Here is a 19,266-nt window from a genome sequence, read left to right on the forward strand (position 1 = left end):
TGTTTTATGAAAATAATATTTGGGCTTTAAAAGATCAAAACTAGTTTATTATTTTGATTTTTTAAAACACATTTTGAAATTATAATGTCAGCTGTACAATTTGGAACTGGTCTATTATCTAGCTCTGTAGCTATTTCAGTTCATAACTGCCCTTTAGGCCTTTCAGGTATCTTGACATCACTCATTGTTTTAAAGACTTTTTCGGTTGCCTTCATTTAAATGTATTCTGTTAAAGTTACTCAGGTAGCTTTACATTTCTCTGTGTTCCAAGAGGATTTTCTTGGCTACTGTTAGAAAAATGAATTTCACTAAGGACAACATATGTCCACAGAGACTGCAGCTTTAGGTAAACTATTTCATTCTCTCAAATGACATTCTCACTGTTAATATGTTAAACATCGGAGGTGACATTTATCAGAACAAATGGGTTCTAAATTAAAAGTCCAATTCTAATTCCTTGAGTTGATGATAAAATGACAACTTTGGAAAACAAAAATGGTAGCTCAGAGCTGAAGACCTTGAAAATTCCCACAATCTGTCTCAAATCCATAAATGTTTACACATTCTTTTCAGGTGCAGCTGTACAGAGCTAAAGAGTTTACCAACTCAGCCTAGCCACCGTACTTTCTCTCTCCCAGTAACATATGATAGCCTTTCGTTGTTGCAGACTCAACAGGCAGCCATGTAACTGACTGAACCTGGTGCAGTCAAACCAAGCCAGGTTATCCTTTGTTTTTTTAACCTTCCCAATTCAACTTATTTAGATTAAGAGAGGCTAGCAAATTACTGCAGAAGCAAATGAACAGACACAGGCAGAGCAGCCTCCAGAAGAGCTAAAGTAACTGACACCATGCCCACCTTGTCCAACATCATCGACAGATCAAAAGTTTATGGCCCATATAATCCAAGGTGGTGTGTAGGGCACACTGCTGCTATGTAAGGTCTGGTTCTCTCAGATCACATCACCACTGCTGGAGTCAAGGAGCAGCACAACTCTCACCCGCATCCAAAAAGCATTTGCATGATTGGCATTTACTGTTGGATGACCTGCACACTAAGTGTCCCTGATGGACTGCTGGAGCCAGGGCATCCATCACTTATGGTCCTGGATTTGCTATCAGTGATCAGGTGAGTCACTGTATGGCGGTGTTATTGCTTGTCTTTCTTAGTGCCTCAGTACAGCATGGTTTATATTGTGTTGTCAGACTCCATTACTGTTTGGACCACACTGTGTTAAAAACACAGAAGGGGCTGTGAACACACCACCAGACACATTTCAAACTGTAGATCGTTTGCTGTGTTTTGCCTCTAATCTGTGGACTACAATAGCCTAGATGTTCCATGAAAGCAAACAAGAAGGGTTATTTTCTAGTCATATTCTATGGCACTTGGAAAATATCTATAACCTTCAAGTGGGCTGGATTTACAACTGTGGCCGGAGAAGCATCCAAATACGCCTTCACATATCATTTCCTCATCCCAGGTCCTTGGATTTGAGCGATATTTACTGGTCATTTTCATAGGCTTTTTGTAACAGTTACGATGAATTTTACATTGAAAGTATCCCCAGACATATAATCAAAAAGGCAGTTATGACACAGAAAAGGAAAAACCCAGGCTTCTAGGCCCTGCACTAGTCTTCCTGGCTCAGTTGTCCCATAAAATAGTTGATGCTCTTTGAATTATATCTACTGAATATAAAAGATTTTATTTCCAATCTTTAGCAATTTCTTTATGTTTTCCACTAGGATGAAGAGTTATGTATTTCTCTATCTCTACATTTCCATTGCCTTGAGAGTTTGTGGAAAAAGAAGGCAGCTCCTCTGAGCAGTGGTGAACACTGTGTAACCCATATTGAACTCAGGGAAATGATCAAGGTTCTTCTGTAACTGTGTTTAGGTTTGGGTTTTTTTGTTTTGTTTTGGTAATGTTTCATCTGTTCTACTGAATTACTAAATTTAGAAAAGACATTAGAGATCTAATAAGGCAGCACCAAATACCCACATGTAGAGGAATGAAGCTGGGTTAATTAACATTGATAATATACAACTGTGGGCTGGCTTCAGGGGCAGTGGGTTGGCCAATGTAGATAAGGTGCAGCTGTGGCTGGTTCTGTTAAGTGGTTGAGAGGCAATGGAGAGAGAGCAGCCGAGGAAGAGAGAGGAGGGAGAAGAAGAGATAAAAGAGGAGAGAGAATGATGGCTTTGGGTAAGGAGAGACCAGGAGAAGGCAGTAGAGGGACTAGTGTGAAGAGCATGTTGGTATGAGATGGTAAGAGACCTAGTTGCAGCTGGCTAGTTTTGAGAGTGTTGTGACACCCATGTGGATCTTTACTGTCAGTATAAACTGCATAGGATAGATGTAAAGCATTAATGGGTTTATTATTTAATTCTGGATTTATATTTCATTTTCAGTTCAAGACTTGTTATTTTGTGTATTTTAGCAAGCTAGTTACAGCACAATGAGTTCTGCATGTCTTGAAATAAGATGGTTTCAGCACTTAGTATTCAGCGGTATGTAGAAGAAAATATGTCTTATGCTGTCTTTTCAAAAAGCAATTAAAGTCTAGGAGAAAAATGTCAGTGTTGGAAACTCCTGGAATGAAAATAAAATTCTGAACTTCAAGAATATGATACTCAAATTCTTCAGCTTGAAATACCAGGGCTGCCAGTCCATATCAAGTGCCAGACTGATATAAACAGTCAGTGAAATAGACTTGGATAGGAGGGAAATTAAATGTAATACCAAAAACAGTACAATAATGCACTATCTAAACCCAGTATTGTTTTATCAGAAAGACAATATCACAGAAATGGCCATCCAAGTTTTAATAACATTATGGATAATTCCTGCTTTTATTTATAATGATATCATGAAATTGTTTGCCAAGAAGAAGTAAATTATAGCACAATCTGATACTGATATAAAAATTTAAAAAAGCTAGAAAATATTTTGGCTTAGTAAACAACCTACTAATTCAAAGTACTATTTCATTACTTCATACTATTAGCCCAAATTAAGCTAATCTTTTCTTTTTTCCTGCTATAAATGCTTTCTCTCTCTCTTTTTTTTTTTTTTTTTTTTTTTTTTTTTAAACTCACCTGCCCCCTGGTGCCCCCCTCCTCCTTATTTTGAGGACTTTGAGAATCAAGAGATAAACCTTAGCCTTTGGATGTAACTGAAAATGAATAACTTGCCTCAGTGAGAAATAGAAATATATATGTCTTACATGACACAGAAGGATATGTATCCATCCAGTTATGTCCAATGTTTCTTTTAACATCATGAGATACAGATGCTTAAAGTGAATATCCTTCATCTTGGTTCTGAGAAATGTGGTTTGTGAGCCAACACAGACACAAGCTAGATATGAATGAAAGGCATCTTAGAAGTGTTATGTTAAGATCTATTGCACTGTCGTATATGTAATGAAAATATGCAAATGCTGGCCAACCTGATGTGTTTGTTACACTGTCTGAATTGAAGATAATGAGAGAATTTATAAAAGCCTATATGTCAAGTATGTCAAGTATTAGTCTCTGTCAGGTGTTCATTCTGCTATAAAACTTAACAAAGCCAATGTAATAATTTGTCATCTACAAACAATTATTTAAGATAAGGGGCCTGGGGGGCGGGATAGTGGTGGATTTTTAAATTTTTTTTTCACTTTAGGCTCAGAGTTGTTCAGTAATATAAATACCTAAACTTAAACAATAGTATCAATTTCCTAACTGGTGAAAGTATAAATTAATAGCTGCAGAATATTTGTGTGTATGGCATTCTTTTTTCATAATTTAAAAATCTGAAGCTCACTTGTAATGCTGTGATTGTAACTACGGTAATTTGTGATCTTTTACTTTTCATAAGACATTGTGTATTAATTTCTGGTTTTATGAATACAGAAAAAAAACAAATCAACAAAAGAACCCATGGGAGCAGAGAACAGAAGAGTCACCCAGAATGATGCAGTAATACTCTCCCTCTAGCTATCAGCTGTTCACTGCTTTTTTACAGGTGAAAAGTAATACCCATATCTGCAAAATGCTTACATTTTAGATATGCTTATCTTGATATATTACTCATTCAAAGTTAAATTTTGCATGAAATAGAATGTATTTATACTGCTGACAAACCTGATACTGTTAGGCTTCACCTTTTCAAGTAGTCAGTTTGAACTACCCTAATTACTTTCAACTGTATAGCATTTTACACACATGTATTTTTCTCATCTTCTATTCTGATGTAGCCAAAGTAGATTTGACTAAAAGTTATAAATTTCAAGTAAATATGTGTGAATTTGGTTGATTTGATTAAATTAGCACTGATATATTACAATCTGAAATAAGTAGCCTCATCTAAACTGATACAAGTCATAAAGACACTGACTTTCATCTCTTTACAGAGACTACTTGGCCTGGTAGAAGTTAGTGCTCCCTGGATAAGGATTACATTACAATAGCTGAAAGCTCTTTTCCCTGATGTTTTATTTGTTTGTATTAGTGTTATTCTAGAAAATCGAGGCTTGCCCAGAGACTGAGCCATTAAGGTGAAAATACTTTCTCCAATTCCTTTCTTTTTCTTCTGCATGTATTCAAGTGCACATGGGAGTATGAATGCATATCGCATTTTCAGTTCCAATTTCCAAGTTTCAGTTGGGACAGAGTTAATTTTTTTCTCGGTAGCTGATGAAGTGCTGTGGTTTGGATTTGGTGTGAGAACAGTGTTGATAACACACTAATGGGTTTGGTTGTTGCTGGGTCATATTTACACTAAATCAGGGACTTTTCAGTTTCTCAGGCCCTCTCAGTGAAAGGGCTGGAGGGGCACAAGAAATGGTAGGGGACACAGCCAGGACAGCTGACCTGAACTAGCCAAAGGGATATTCCATACCGTATGACATCATACTGAGTATATATAAGCTGCTGGAAGAAGAAGGAAGGGGGGGACATTTGGCATTATGGTGTTTGTCTTCCCAAGTAACCATTAAGCGTGATGGAGACCTGCTTCTGTGGGGATGGCTGAACACCTGCCTGCCCATGGGAAGCAGTGAATGAAATCCTTGTTTTGCTTTGTTTGCATATGCAGGTTGACTTGCATGAGCTGGTCAACTACATACAGAAGTAGAATTTTATTTCTGTAAAGAAATTCTGCTTCCACATTGTCAAGGCAATTATGAAAGCTGGATGTCAACTGTCCATGAAATCAGAAAGAGCTATAAATATTGAATAATTTGGTTACTCCTGAAGAGTTTTTCATCCCTTTTCTCCACAATATACCCAAAGCTTTACTCAGCACAGAAGTTATTTGTTTCTCCCTTATGCATTATCCTCAGCTCTGGTTCTGATGTATGACATTGGTTATGTTAGGAATACATATCTTACCTTGACAGGATACCATGAAGTTCCTTTTTAAAAATAATATTCTTTCTTGTGAAACACAGATCAGATTTTTTTTACCATATTATATGAGTAATTTCATTTTTTGTGGAGCAAAACTTCTGGTTACGTCATCTCAAATATGAGTTCATTACCCTGCACGTAAAATCAAAGCAAAAATCTAAGAATACAAGATATTGTGTTTAATACAATGTTGCACAAGTTTGGCTCCTAGGTGAACTAGCGCACCTTGGTAGTTTCACAATCAGATTTATACATGATTACATGAATATTAATTTGTTAACTTCCAATCATCTAACACTTATTGGATGATAATCTACATAATGGTTACACAATCTTATTGGTTAATGATTCGTGCTCCTTGAGGAAGGGTCTCTTTGTGGGCTGAGGTATCTGGTGTAAGGGGTGTGATTTTTAGTATTACAATGAAGGTAGTTCACTTAAGGACACTTTTTTGGCTATTTGTCCAACAGGTATGTGATATATCATGATAGCAAGAGTCTTGTGTTGCCAACTTTTCAGGATGTAATTGTTCTTCAAAGTCACCTTGTCCTAAGCAGCAAATACTTCAGTTAGTCATCCTTGATAGTTCTTTGCCTGGGACATCCAGAGCCAAAATAATGCATGCATTCTGTTTCTTTAAGAATATGTGTGGAGTGTTAAACAAAACCATATGTCCATATAGTATTTCTTAGTTAGCTTATACATTCTGGTTACAAAATTCGATAACAGTTACACTAAGCTAATTTGACTTTAAATCTGTGTAATGCAAAACATGACCTTTATTAGCCATGAGTTTATTGTCTTTATCACTTACGTACAGGTAAATAGCTTATCATAAAATATCAGTTTGAAATTTCTTTAATGTATTAGCAAAGTTTCTACATAGGTAGAAGTCACCAAATCTTATTACAAAACTATTTTCTGTTGTTTGCATAAGCATATATGTTTGAGCAGTGTGTGGAATTGTCAAAATGAGCTATTCAGGAATTGTGACTCATTGACTGTTATTAACTCATCTAGAAAACTTTGGACTATATTGGGAATGGTCAATAGCATAAAAGCAACTGGATTCTTCTGTAAGTACTTGGGAGAAGCAGTATCAAATAAAAATCTGTCAGTTAAACCAAACACAAATAGATTATGACTGTAACTCAGTAGAAGAAAAAAACAACAAACAAAAAAACCCCAAGAAACAAGGAGATGAAAAGTCTGGTAGTTTTTGTTTGCTTTTCTTGTTGTTTGATTTTGTTTGTTTTTTTAAGCATTATTGGGAAAGACAATATCTGACATTTATAATTGGTGAACAAACAGTCATATACTTTAAACTCAAACTTTAGTAGGTACTCTTGAAACCATTTAGATAGAACAAAATCTAAAGGTTTAGAAACCACCTTAATTCTTACTGTAATCTTGGCATTGGCCATGTATTTTGCTTTTTTCTTATATGGGAAATATCTGCCCTTCTGATGGAAAGTAGTACAGCAGAAGAACCTGCTATTTGATATAACTATCACATTCTCCTCTTTTCTACATGTCAGCTTTTACTTCTTCCTAAAAAAAAACCCGCCAGCTTTATTTCTGTATTTCAAGAAATACTAAACAGTTTAACATAAATCCTAATATATCTGTAAAACAGACACAGACATTAGTAGACCCGTTTTAAAACATAAAGAGCAAGTTATTTTTGTTTCTTTCTTTTCTCCTAGGAGAACATTTAATGCATGATAAATACTATAGTATTATATATATATATAAAATATGGTATATATAAATAGTATATATATATAATGTTGTCATAATGTTTGGGAAAATAACATTAGTGGAGCTGTTAAAAGCAAACAAACAAAACCCTGTCAGATTCTGGGATGTTACTGTTCTTTCATTACTATTGTATAACAAATCTTAGTATGATATCTGTATTACACTTTTGCAAATACATATAAGAAATACTTGTTTCTAATATGTATTCAGAGATGATTTCTCTGCCCCCATAGTGTCACTTTCATGTCATCTGGCCTCCTTGGAAGTTGATACAAAAAGCAACGTTCATTACAGTTATTTCAGCATACTTCAGTACCCTGTCAGTAAACAAGCAATTTGAAGCTACACTGCTACAAGCAAGATCCAGGCTTGAGGATAAGGGCTGAATGAATGGTCACCAGTGACTGGGGAAGACAGAAATCCATAGCCTTTATTCAAAGTGGACAGCTATTGGGATCAGCAAATCAGGCTGAAACTCTTGCTTATTCCTCCCCAAATGCAGAATTTTGTGCTTCCCTTTATTATACTTTATCACTCCTCCATTTTCCCATCTTCTGTAAACTGGCTGAGACTGCACTCTGTTCTGTCAACAAGGTCGTCAATGAAGAGGTTAAAGGCACTGGCCCCAGTATTGAGCCCTGGAGTATATCACTAGAGACTGGCCTCCAGCTGAACTTTGTGCTGCTGATCACAACTCTTTGAGCCCAGCAATTCAGCAAGCTTTTAGTCCACCTCCCTGTACACTTAACTACTTCATCAGCTTGTCAATGAGGACATTATGGGATATAGTGCCAAAGCCTTACTCATGTCAAAATAAACATCTACCGCTCTCCACAAAGCCATCCACCTAGCCAGTCGTTGCATTCTAAAATGTGATTGGGTTGGTTTGGAATGATTTTACTTTTGTAAATCCACACTGGTCACTACCAATCATCATCTTGTCTTTCACCTCTTGGAAATGTTTTCTGAGATTAATTTTTCCATTACCTTTCTAGGCATTGAGGTGAGGCTGATCACTCTGGAGTTCCTTGGATCCTGCTTCTTGCTTTTCTTGAAGATAGGAGTGACCTTTTCCCATTTCCAGACCTCAGGAACCTCCCCTGCTCACCATGACCTCTCAAAGACAGTAAAGGCTGGTGTCATCAACCAGCCTTCTCGCCACCTGTGAATGTCTCTCCTCTTAGGTTCCATGGACTTGTGTATATCCACTTTATTTATGTTTTCCCTAATGTGAACTTCCTCCATCGAGGGTAAGTCTTCCTTGCTACCAAGTTTCCTGATTTCAGGGCCTGGGAAAATCTGTTCTCTTGAAGTGCAGGGTTGTGATCTTGGTTTTTTTGTACCACTCCCTTCTCTCAGAATGCTGAATTGTACCATCTCACGGTCACTGCAGCCAAGGTTGCCCCCAACATATGATCCCAGGCATTCTCTACAAGATTCAAAATGTGCAAACACCTAAATCAGAGCAAGTGAACCAATATGCCTTCCTTCCATCCTTTAGTAGAAAAAAGCTGTTTAGAAAATAATTAAGGGAGAGTTGTATTCTTTGATTCTGACATCTCTTCACATGCTAAAGAACACTTTAACTCATAAGTAGTGCTTCAGGGATAAAGGAAGCTAAGTGAAATTCCAAGTTGCTTCAATGAATAAATAACATGAGTAAATGTGAGCAGTTATTTACTTTCATGGATTAGGTAGCATGACAACACACAAAATGTGATGTACTTGTGATATTCGTTTCTAAAGCAAAAAAGTATAATATTACTACTTTAACTAGTGGCTAGGTAGAACATATATGCATTTAAAAAGGTAAATATGATGTTCGGTTGCTTTGAAAAATGTAAAGCAATTTTAAAATAGTATTTTCTATATTATCTTCTATTGCTTTTTTAAGATACCCAAACAACCTATTTGCTTCCTTAACCAATGGCTGCCCAAAGTGTGCATAAGCAATTTAAAGAGCACATAAAGATTCTGGATGGCTTAAAGTGATAGAGCACACTACTATTTATTCAGTTGAATGTTATTTGGGAAAACTTTAACTGCCTCTTCCACACTGTGGGAACAACACAATAACTCTCTCAGATTAGCCTACGCTTTCAAACTCTTTGGTAAATAAGGAATATAAATTATTTTGACTTGATTGCAGATTTCATCTTTAAATTCAGTAGTAGTCAGCTATTGGTGCATTGCTGAGATATGCTTTGGCAGAACTATTTACTTAACTCTCATTACACTGCCTTTTGCCTTTTTCTTTCAGATGTACCCCAAAGACAAGAAGGCAGCTGGCTAGAATCCAGATAAATTATCTGAGATCCTCTACCTTTTCTGTTCTCTTCTTTTTTGAAGATCCACTGTAAGTACTGTTAAGCAGGTTATGTGGGTCAGTTTCATACATGCTTGGTCATATGATTTTTTTCTCCCCTCAGATTACTGTGCGTCCAGTCACATTACATGTGCATGTTCTGTCTCCTGAACAGTATCTTTGTGTATATTGCATGTCATGGTAGGCTGAGCATTCTGTTACATTATAGAATAAGGGACGAAGTCAAATGAATTATTTCCTCATAGTACATGTGAGTTTCACTGATAGAGCTTGTGCCCCACTGAGTTTGCATATCATTGATGAAAGTTTGTTTCCAAAATCTGTGTTTTAATTTGAATTACAGACCCTGATGGAAATGAAAGCTCAAGGCACCGTCAACCATGACATTGTGAAGGGCTGGGATGACTTCTGTAAAATCGTTTCTGATAAGAAAGAGTTGAAAACTCAGTATCCTCAACAGAACGAAAAGTCAGAGAACAGAGACATTAAAATATGAAATTAAGAGGAAAATTAGTAATACTAAATATAGTGACAATAAATGTACCAAAAAGTGCATTTATAAGAATGCTGAAAATATGATGAATAGATAGGCATAGAGGAATGGGAATATCTGTCCTTAAATTATTAAATCAGCATGATAGGGATATCAGATACTTGGCCAGAAGAGTGACTAGCTCAAGAAACTAAACAACGCAATAAATAGTACTAATATTTCCTTTCAATTCACCAGGAGCCAAAATCCTGTCAGACGTTCTGTAGATCCAACTGCTGACCAGAGTAAAAAGATAGTGTTCAGATGTGTCACTACATTGCAGAGAAGCAAAATTAATTCTTTGCTTTGATGTCCACTGTCAAATAAACACTGTTACTAAATCTTTTTTCTGCAAGAGATGGTGGATTGCCTGAAGTAACTGTTGAAGAGATTATAGTGTAAAAAGATAAAATGAATGCTGTCAAACTCCCAGGACTGCATATACTACACAGAATTTTTTTTTTAAAAGGTCAGATTTTAAACCCTAATTTTAAGTTAAAACCCAAGAGTTAAAACCAAGCTGAATAGCTATGGGTAGCCTTCTACTTTACACTTTTTTGCTGCTTGAAGATTGGAGGGTACAAGTACGGTATCAGTCTTTAAGAAAGTATTATGGAGATCTCAGAAACTATGAGCCTGTAGTCTGGGCATCAGTTCCAGGAAGATTAGAATGATAGAACACATTGATGTAAACAGACTATATTTTTCAAGCAGTATGTGAAAGGACATTCTCATTCCCAAATGTTACTTCTTGGTGAACAGAATTGTACTATAACTTTTTATTTCAGACTTCTGGGCCTGAATATTAAGTTTTGAGTTAAAGCATGTCAATATTCAGGAGTTTGTCTCATATCTCTCCTGTCAGCATCCAGAAACTGTACTTCCTGCAATACTTTATGGCAGGACTACGCTCATCATTCACTTAAAGCTTGACTGTGGGTTTTACAGGTAATCCTCCTTTCTCTTCTTCCATCTGTGTTTTTATGAACTGATAACAAAATTCAAATTCATATAGAACTAATATCCTTTTTATGTTAGTACAGCAGACAAGTATAATTGCTGTCAAATTTCTATGGGGCATTAGAAAGAACTTATCTATAAAGTATTGATAATGGAGACCTGATTCACACTTTTTTTTAACTAGGACAGATTCACATAAATGTAGCTACATACATGAATTTCCAAACACAATCATAAACTGAATAATGATTCACAGGGCAATGTGGCATTTATCCACAATAACGGTACTAGTAATGTTTGTTAAACAAAACAGACAAATGAAGGTTTGGATGTTGTGACATTTGAGGCCAAAAGGCGTATAAACTGCATTACACATAAAATACACAGCATTACAAAGTACATTATTATCTGAAAAATGTCATTTAAAAGATGCATTTTCTCCAATTATTTGGTCAGAACTGTGCTAACTAAACAAAAGATATAACCTGCATCCTTCACACATAAAACTGATCAAAAACTGTATCAAATAATTGCAAAATTGCTCTCCATCATTTAGCAGCAGTCCTGGGTAACTAGAGAGATCCCAGAAGGCTAAAGGTTAGCCAATGTGACACCCATCTAAAATCAGAGCAGGAAGGAGGATCCAGGGAACTTCAGGCCTGTCAGTCTGACCTCAGTGCTGGGCAAAAGGTTATGGAGCAGATCATCTTGAGTGCCATCACACGGCACATACACAACAGCAAGGTGATCAGGCCCAGTCAGCATGGGTTTATGAAAGGCAAGTCACATTTGATGAACCTGATCTCATTTTATGACAAGGTGACCGACCCAGTGGATGAGGGAAAGGCCATGGATGTTTTTTCACCTGAACATTAGTAAAGCCTTTGAGACTGTCTCCCACAGCATTCCCCTGGAGAAAAATGGCTGCTCGTGGCTTAGACAGCTGTATTCTTTGCTGGGTAAAAAACTGGCTGGATGGCTGGGCCAAAAGAGTTGTGGTCAGTGGAGTTAAGTCCAGCTGGCCGCTGGTCCCAAGTCATGGTCCCCAGGGCTCAGTATTGGGGACAGCTCTGTTTAATATCTTTATTGATGATATAGACAAGGGGATTGAGTGCACCCTCAGTAAGGTTGTAGATGACACCAAGCTGGGTGGGAATGTTGATCTGCTTGAGGCTTTGGGTCGCAACAATGCCATGGAATGCTACAGACTTGGGGAAGAGTGGCTGAAGAGCTGCCCAGTGGAAAAGGACCAGGGGGAGAGGGTTAATGGCCCGCTGAACATGAGCAAGCAGTGTGCCCAGCTGGCCAAGAAGGCTCAAAAACAGTGTGGCCAGCAGAACTGTGGAAGTGATTGTCCCCCTGGCCTCAGCACTGGTGAGACCGCACCTCAAATACTGTGTTCAATTTTGGACCCCTCACTTCAAGAGGGACACTGAGGTTCTGGAGTGTGTTCAAAGAAGGGCAATGAAGCTGGTGAAGGCTCTAGAGACCAAGTCTTATGAGAAGCAGCTGAGGCACCTGGGGTTGTTTAATCTGGAGAAGACTCAGGGGGGATCTCGTTGCTCTCTACAAGTACCTGAAAGGAGGTTGTACTGACGTGGGTGTTGGTCTCTCATCCCAGATAACTAGCAACAGGACAAGAGGGAATGGCCTCAAGTTACATCAGGGGAGGTTTAAATTGGATATTAGGAAAAAATTCTTCATAGAAAAAAGGTGGTCAAGCATTTGAACAGTCTGCCCAGGGAGGTGCTGGAATCACCACCCCTGGAGGTATTTAAAAAACGAGTAGATGCGGTGCTTAGGGACATGGTTTAGTGGTGAACTTGGCTGTGCTTGGTTAATGGCTGGACTCAACGATCTTAAGGGTCTTTTCCAACCTAGATGATTCTATGGTTCTGTGAAAATGATGGCAACATAAAACAGGAAAATGTGAATACAAATTCATGGATTTAACAACTGTAAGAGATACAATTGTGTATTGAATGGACACCCAAACCAGAATACTAACACTATACCTTGAAATTTCAAAGGTTTATTTTTTACCAGCTTTAATTCTATATGGAAAAGCATATTTATTTTTTGCTAATGGCAGTGCTAACATTATTGTGATTAATGAAGCTAGTGAATAAATTATGAACGTGACCTAAAAAGTAACCTGTGAGGATCTAGACCATACATTTTTTTCACTTACACTGTGAAAAATTTAGAAAGTGGCATGTCAAATCATTATACTTCAGAGAAGCAAGTAAACTAGAAAAGGAGGGTGGCGATGAAAAAAAATCTATTTCTTTTTGAGATATTCAAGGTCTGCTAGTTTACTTCACTGTTTACAAATACAACCTTATAATTTTATTTGGTTGTATATAACAAAAACCAAAGGCGAAGCAAGCAAGGCATTACTGACTATTGGATATGAGCAGGTACGAAAATTTCCACACCTTTAGCTAGACTGCTAACAAGACAGCATTCAGTTGCCTACTGGATGCGGAAATGCAACTCAAGTTTGCACCCTGTCGTGTAAGTGGGATTGTGCATAGCTTCATGCAGTGCTACAAGAAGAAAACAGAGGCATCTGTGCAGCACAAAATCAAAACAAAACAATCCACAACCCAACTAATTCCTTTAAAACTAACAGTTAGTTAAATAATGTATAGATTTGCGCTGGAATATCAAGTCTAGGGATCAGACATAGAACGCATACATAAGCAATCAAAGAGAAACTTTCCAGATTTTAATTGTCATTATTCCACTGAAATCAGTATTTTTGATAACAATCTGGAGAAATTTCATAACTTATGTTAACTTGGATTCTTTACAAAACTGTGAAATCCAGTCTGTCTGTATATCGCCATAGACATAATACAACTTGTATAAGCCACTCCCTGTAATCAAAGGTTCAACCAGCTATGAAAACCCAGAAGTGCCAGAAAGGCAGGAAATAAATGAAGAAAGATGAATGACTGAAAAAAAACCAAACAAAATTTGGTATTTATTGCAGAAAAAAACCATGTTTACTATTGGTCATGGTTTCAACAGCAACATGGGAAAATTTAGATTTATTTATTGGTTTTCCTTGCCTTAGAATTAATTACTTTCTTTTTAAATTCATAGCTTTGTGAAACTCCATAAACTGGATAGATCATATTGATTGCGATATGCTAGTGCTGCAACTCTGGCAGTATATTGAAGATATACAACATAAGGAGATAAAATAAAGATAACAGAAATATTACCTTACGATATATCAAAAACTTTTTGTTTTGTTTTAAATAGAAAGAAAAGGGGGAAAAAAATGATACTGAAAAATATCTTCCAGGACTAATTATACCTGGTAATTGACAAATGATGTTTTTAAAATAGATATAGAAATCTATTGGAATGCTGAAAAATAAAAATGAGGAAGATGAATGGGAGTATGTCCTTTTATGAAATATAAGTGTTTTCTAGTTAAGATACTGATATGTAACACTGTTAAAATTAAGTGAAATAAGCGAAGTCTCATCAGAGAAAAATAATGACACCAAAAAGAGAATTTAGGGCAGAATTAATTTTTTCAGAGTTCCTGACAGCCGCAAAGGAGTAAAATAAGGTGCTCCTTAAAAATATTTCTTCAGGACAGCTTTGTGAATCTACCAAATAACAGTGGAGATTAAGAAAATCTACTCTACAAAATTAAAAACTGTTAAGACTTGGTTATATGCAGGTACCTACCACAAATTTATATGCTCTGTGGATCGAAGTCATCTTCATAGACCTGACTTACACCAGGTACTGATCTTGATCTACTGATCTTGCTGGGCTTGATCAGGGAGAACCTAAGCTTCCTTTGAAATTAATTACTGTCAATACACATACCAAGACCAACAGTGTATAGGAGATTCACATTCAAGGTTTAATAAAAAGCAGCAATTGTCTTCCTAGAAAGGCTATGAAACTTACAGAAGATGAGAATTATTCTGTTTAATGGAATCAGTTTAATGGAGTTAATAATAAAGTCATATTCCATTTGGAGGCTATTGACAAGATTTATGCTGGAGCCTATCAGATTTACTATCTCTAACAGTGACTTGAAGGAGACCATGGAGTGAATCCTAGTCAAGTTTGAAGATAAGGCTGCATTGTGAACACAGCTGATAAGCTCAAGTGCAGGACTGGCATTCAAAGGCACCTAGAGAAACGAGTCACAGGAACTGCAGAAATTCAGTAAAGACAAATGCAAAAGTCCTTTGCTATGAATGGACTAACCCCTGCAGAAGTACAGGCTGGGGACAGATGCGTTGGTGAGTATCTGCAGAAAAGATCCTGAGGGTCCTGCAGGAACAGTGAGCTGAACATGAGCCAACAGTACACCCTAGCAGCAGGCATGGGTGTCCATGGCTGTATTAATACCAGTAGAGACAACAGGTCAAGGGAAGGGACTAATCAGCTCATGAGGTCATACCTATGAGTTCAATTTTGGGTACCCCTATACAGGGAATTTATCAATAACCTGCAGCGGTTTTAAGGAAGTGCCACAGCAATGGTTGAGGGTGGAGCACTTGTCCTGTGACAAGAGACTGAGGGACTGGGCTTGCTCAGCCTGGAGAAAAGACTGCCTTGGAGGGATGTAATGGTACCCAACCAAAATATGTACCTAAGATTGGGTTATCAAAAAGATGGAGCCAGGATCTTCACAGTGGTGCATGGTAGGAGAACCAGATACATCTGCAGATTGGATATAAGGAAAAACTTTATTATGATGAAGAAAGTCAAGGAGTGAAACAGGATCCTGGAAAAGAATACAAAGTCTCTATCCTTAGAGACTTTCAAAGCCCAACTAGATGAAGCCCCAAGCTGTCTGACCTCAGAGCTGAGCCTGCTAGGTGCAGAAGTTTGAATTAGATACCTCCTGAGGTCTTCTCAGTTGAATTGGTCTATGGTTCTATGATCCTATGACTTTTTCTTATTAATGCCTGAAATGTAGATAATATGTTAAACCACTGAAATCAACTAGATAACAACTCATTTGAAATTAGTGAATGAGGATTATCTCTGATGGGTATACATAAAGTTTTTTACAGATAGCAAAACAGAACAAAGAATTTTCATCTTATTGTTTGATTTTTTTTTGGTAGAAACAGTTAAATGTTTTTATACCACTTAGTACATTTGATCAGAATTATTTGTAAAAAGTGATGCATAGCTCTTGGTGCAGGAAAGATAAAACTGTATTATGAAAATGTGTTATAAGGAAAAATTCAAACACTGAAAATGAGTTGAACTCAGCAGACCAACATGCAGATTAGATTAAAGGCTTTGATCCTAAGGACAATCACAAAATTAACCAAGAAGCATAGGCTCCCAGATGGAAATTTTGAATGGTCAGAATAACAGTAGGAAAAAAATGTTTTCTCTTTCAGAAAGAGGTTATTATTTCACTTCTGACAAATCAAAGATTCCTACAGAGGGATAAAAAGTGATAGCCAAAACAGTAAACAGTTTTCTTGTTGGTCTTTTGGGTTTTTTTGAAGAGCTATAATTTGTTTTCCTTTTTTGTCGATATTAGCTGTGATATTATGAAATTGGGGTCATCATCCCAATTGTCATCCTATTATTGTCACCTGTAGAATAATAGTGGCAAAACCCACTGAAACCTACTATAACTAACTGGAGCAAGGAGAGTGTCAGCCTCGTAACTTTTACAAGACTTGGTGAATATACATGCACTACAAGATCAAAGATCACCGTATTTCTCTAATTTCCAATACTGGAAACACACAGAATACGAATTTCCCTGTGTATGATGGGGTAAAAAGGGACAGCCACTTCAAATGATACTTCATACCAGTAGTTAGCAGGTCCTTTAAAAAAGAAATGAACAAACGAAAAGCTCACTGTGTAAATACTGTAAGAGATCTAAATATAAAAAGAGAAATCAAAGCAATTTAGTTCAACCTCTCATTTTGCATTTGTCTCATGATAGCAAAAAAGATGTGCTATATAAATTAAATAAGCAAAGTAAGGCTGTTAACTGCTAATTTCAAGCACTTAGGATAGTAGGTTTTAATGAAGAAATAACACTTTGACTGTAAGAGTTACTAGTATGATTCCAGTGACAATTTCTATGGGTTTTTTTTACCATCATCATAGAATGATAAGAATAGTTTGGGTTGGAAGGGACATTTTAAAGGTCATCTAGTATAAGCCCCCTGCAAGGAACAAGGACATCTCCAACTAGATCAGGTTATTCAGAGCCTCCTCCAACCTGACTTTGAATGTTTTCAGGGATGGGGCATCTACTGCTCCTCTGGGCAACCTCTTCTAGTGTTTTACCACCCTCATTGTAGAAGTTTTCTTCCTTATATCTTATATAACTTATATATAGTTTAAATCTATCCTCTTTCAGTTTAAAACCATCGCTCTTTGCCCTATCACAACAGACCCTACTAAAAAGTTTGTCCCCATCTTTCTTATAAGCCCTCTTTAAGTAATGAAAGGCAACAACAAAGTCTCCCTGGAGCCTTCTCTTCTCCAGGCTGAACAACTCCAACTGTCTCAGCCTGTTCTCATAGGAGAGGTGTTCCAGCCCTTTGATCATGTTCATGGCCCTCCTCTCAACCCACCTCAACAGGTCACATACCAGAGGAAAAAAAACCCAAACCTGTGAGCAAATGGTGAAAATAATGAAAGGGTGAATATAATTAAAGAAACAAAAGCTTTATCCTTATCATTGAGCAGAGTCAATTTAGATGTTGCTCAGGAGCAACCCTTACTAATGCAGAATTCAGGCTTCTGTCTTACTTACTTCTTTCTACCTTTTACTGTTAGACACTTAATCTCACACATAGAGCACCAACAATGTTATAAAAAAAAAAAAATTGAAAAAGAAAATGCTAGTATCGTTCCTCTTATTTCCACATCACAACATATCTTGAAATTCTGTCAGCTTATTTCACTGCATAATTTCAGAATAGGACTTCTCAACATGTAGAAAATCCTTAGAAGTGCGTGCCTGAAGTTAGGCACCCAAAAAAGTCTTGGTTTCAAAAGTGCTGGGATTATCCCACAGACTGTATTGGGAGCAATAGTGAATTTTACATGCCCTAATAGATACTTCTGTGTTAAGGGAATCTCTAGAAAGAAATAACTAGCTGTTGATTAAACCCTGAAGCAAGGCGGCTTGGGGTTCTTTTTGCATGTTACATAACTGTAGAATTTTTTTTATCTGTAAAATATTATCTGTTATAAAAATCTAGTCTGTTGAGTTCTGCTTTTGGCACCTTTAGATCACAGTAATAAATCATAAAATGTCTTTGTCAAAAGAATGAAACATGAGGAATCAAAAGACATCTGTACTAGAGTGCCTGTACACAGTGCTGGAAAGATGAGAAACAAGCAAAAAGAACTGAAAAAAAAAATGCTGCTAAATGATGGTGGTTTTGATTTTGTGGGCATAATTGAAGCCTGGTGAGAAGATTCTTACAACTGGGATGTCAATAGAGATTAGTACAATCTATATAAAAGAAAGGTGGAAAGGTATAGTTATGGAGCAAATAAAAAAATATGTACAATCCCAGCAAGCTACAGATTAGTAGTAATAAGTGCCAAGGTAAATTTTTACAAACTGGGATACAAAGACTGGAAGGAAAAAGAAATGACAGTGTGTGGTTGATATAGATTATAAGGTTGGGAAGAAAAAGAAAACAAGGTCAGCTGAAACTAACTTTTGCATGCTCAGAAACCCAGGCTATTTTTGATACTTAAAAAGAAATGCAAGTATATTGGACAATAAATATGGAAAACCATGAAAGAAGAAAGCAACTATAATATTGACCTTTTTATAAAATAAATCTTACACCTACTTCTCTTAGAAGAAAACTGATTTTAATGTGTGCCCATCATTCAAGCATCTGAAACTTCCCAGTGAAAGTGAAAATTGATGGTACCATTAAGAATTCAAGTTTTAATTAAGGCACATAAAAAGACTGTTAGGAAATAATATTAACATCCACCAGAGCAGACTATGATACAATTAAAAGATAAAAACCAATTGATTCTTTCAAAGAAGAGTATAAGGCACAGGGGTAGGTTAATGTGATTGCAAAAATGGATTCTCACTGATTTTGATTAAACAAAAATAGGTGTTTTGAAAACCACACACACCAAAAAACCCCAGAATAATACACTAGAAAAGATTTCAGAATATCATCTGAGCTTTGTTTGTTTGTTGTTGTTTTTTAAAAAAATGTTTGCTACACATTGAATTTTGAATATAAAGAAAATACAATTAACATTTTATTTAGATATTG

At 36.6% G+C, this 19,266-nt stretch overlaps 1 long non-coding RNA gene across 1 annotated transcript in view; it reads left to right on the forward strand.

The window, feature by feature from the left end:
• LOC308059470 overlaps positions 1-18,812 on the forward strand; it is a 42,040-nt gene extending 23,228 nt beyond the window's left edge. The window contains exon 2 of the long non-coding RNA XR_013926261.1: positions 1-18,812. This exon is cut by the window's left edge and continues 16,156 nt beyond it. This is a non-coding gene — a long non-coding RNA (uncharacterized lncRNA).
• The last annotated feature ends 454 nt before the right edge of the window (positions 18,813-19,266 follow it).

This window comes from Falco punctatus, assembly GCF_963210335.1.
Source record: "Falco punctatus genome assembly, chromosome: 2".
Taxonomy (NCBI): domain Eukaryota; kingdom Metazoa; phylum Chordata; class Aves; order Falconiformes; family Falconidae; genus Falco; species Falco punctatus.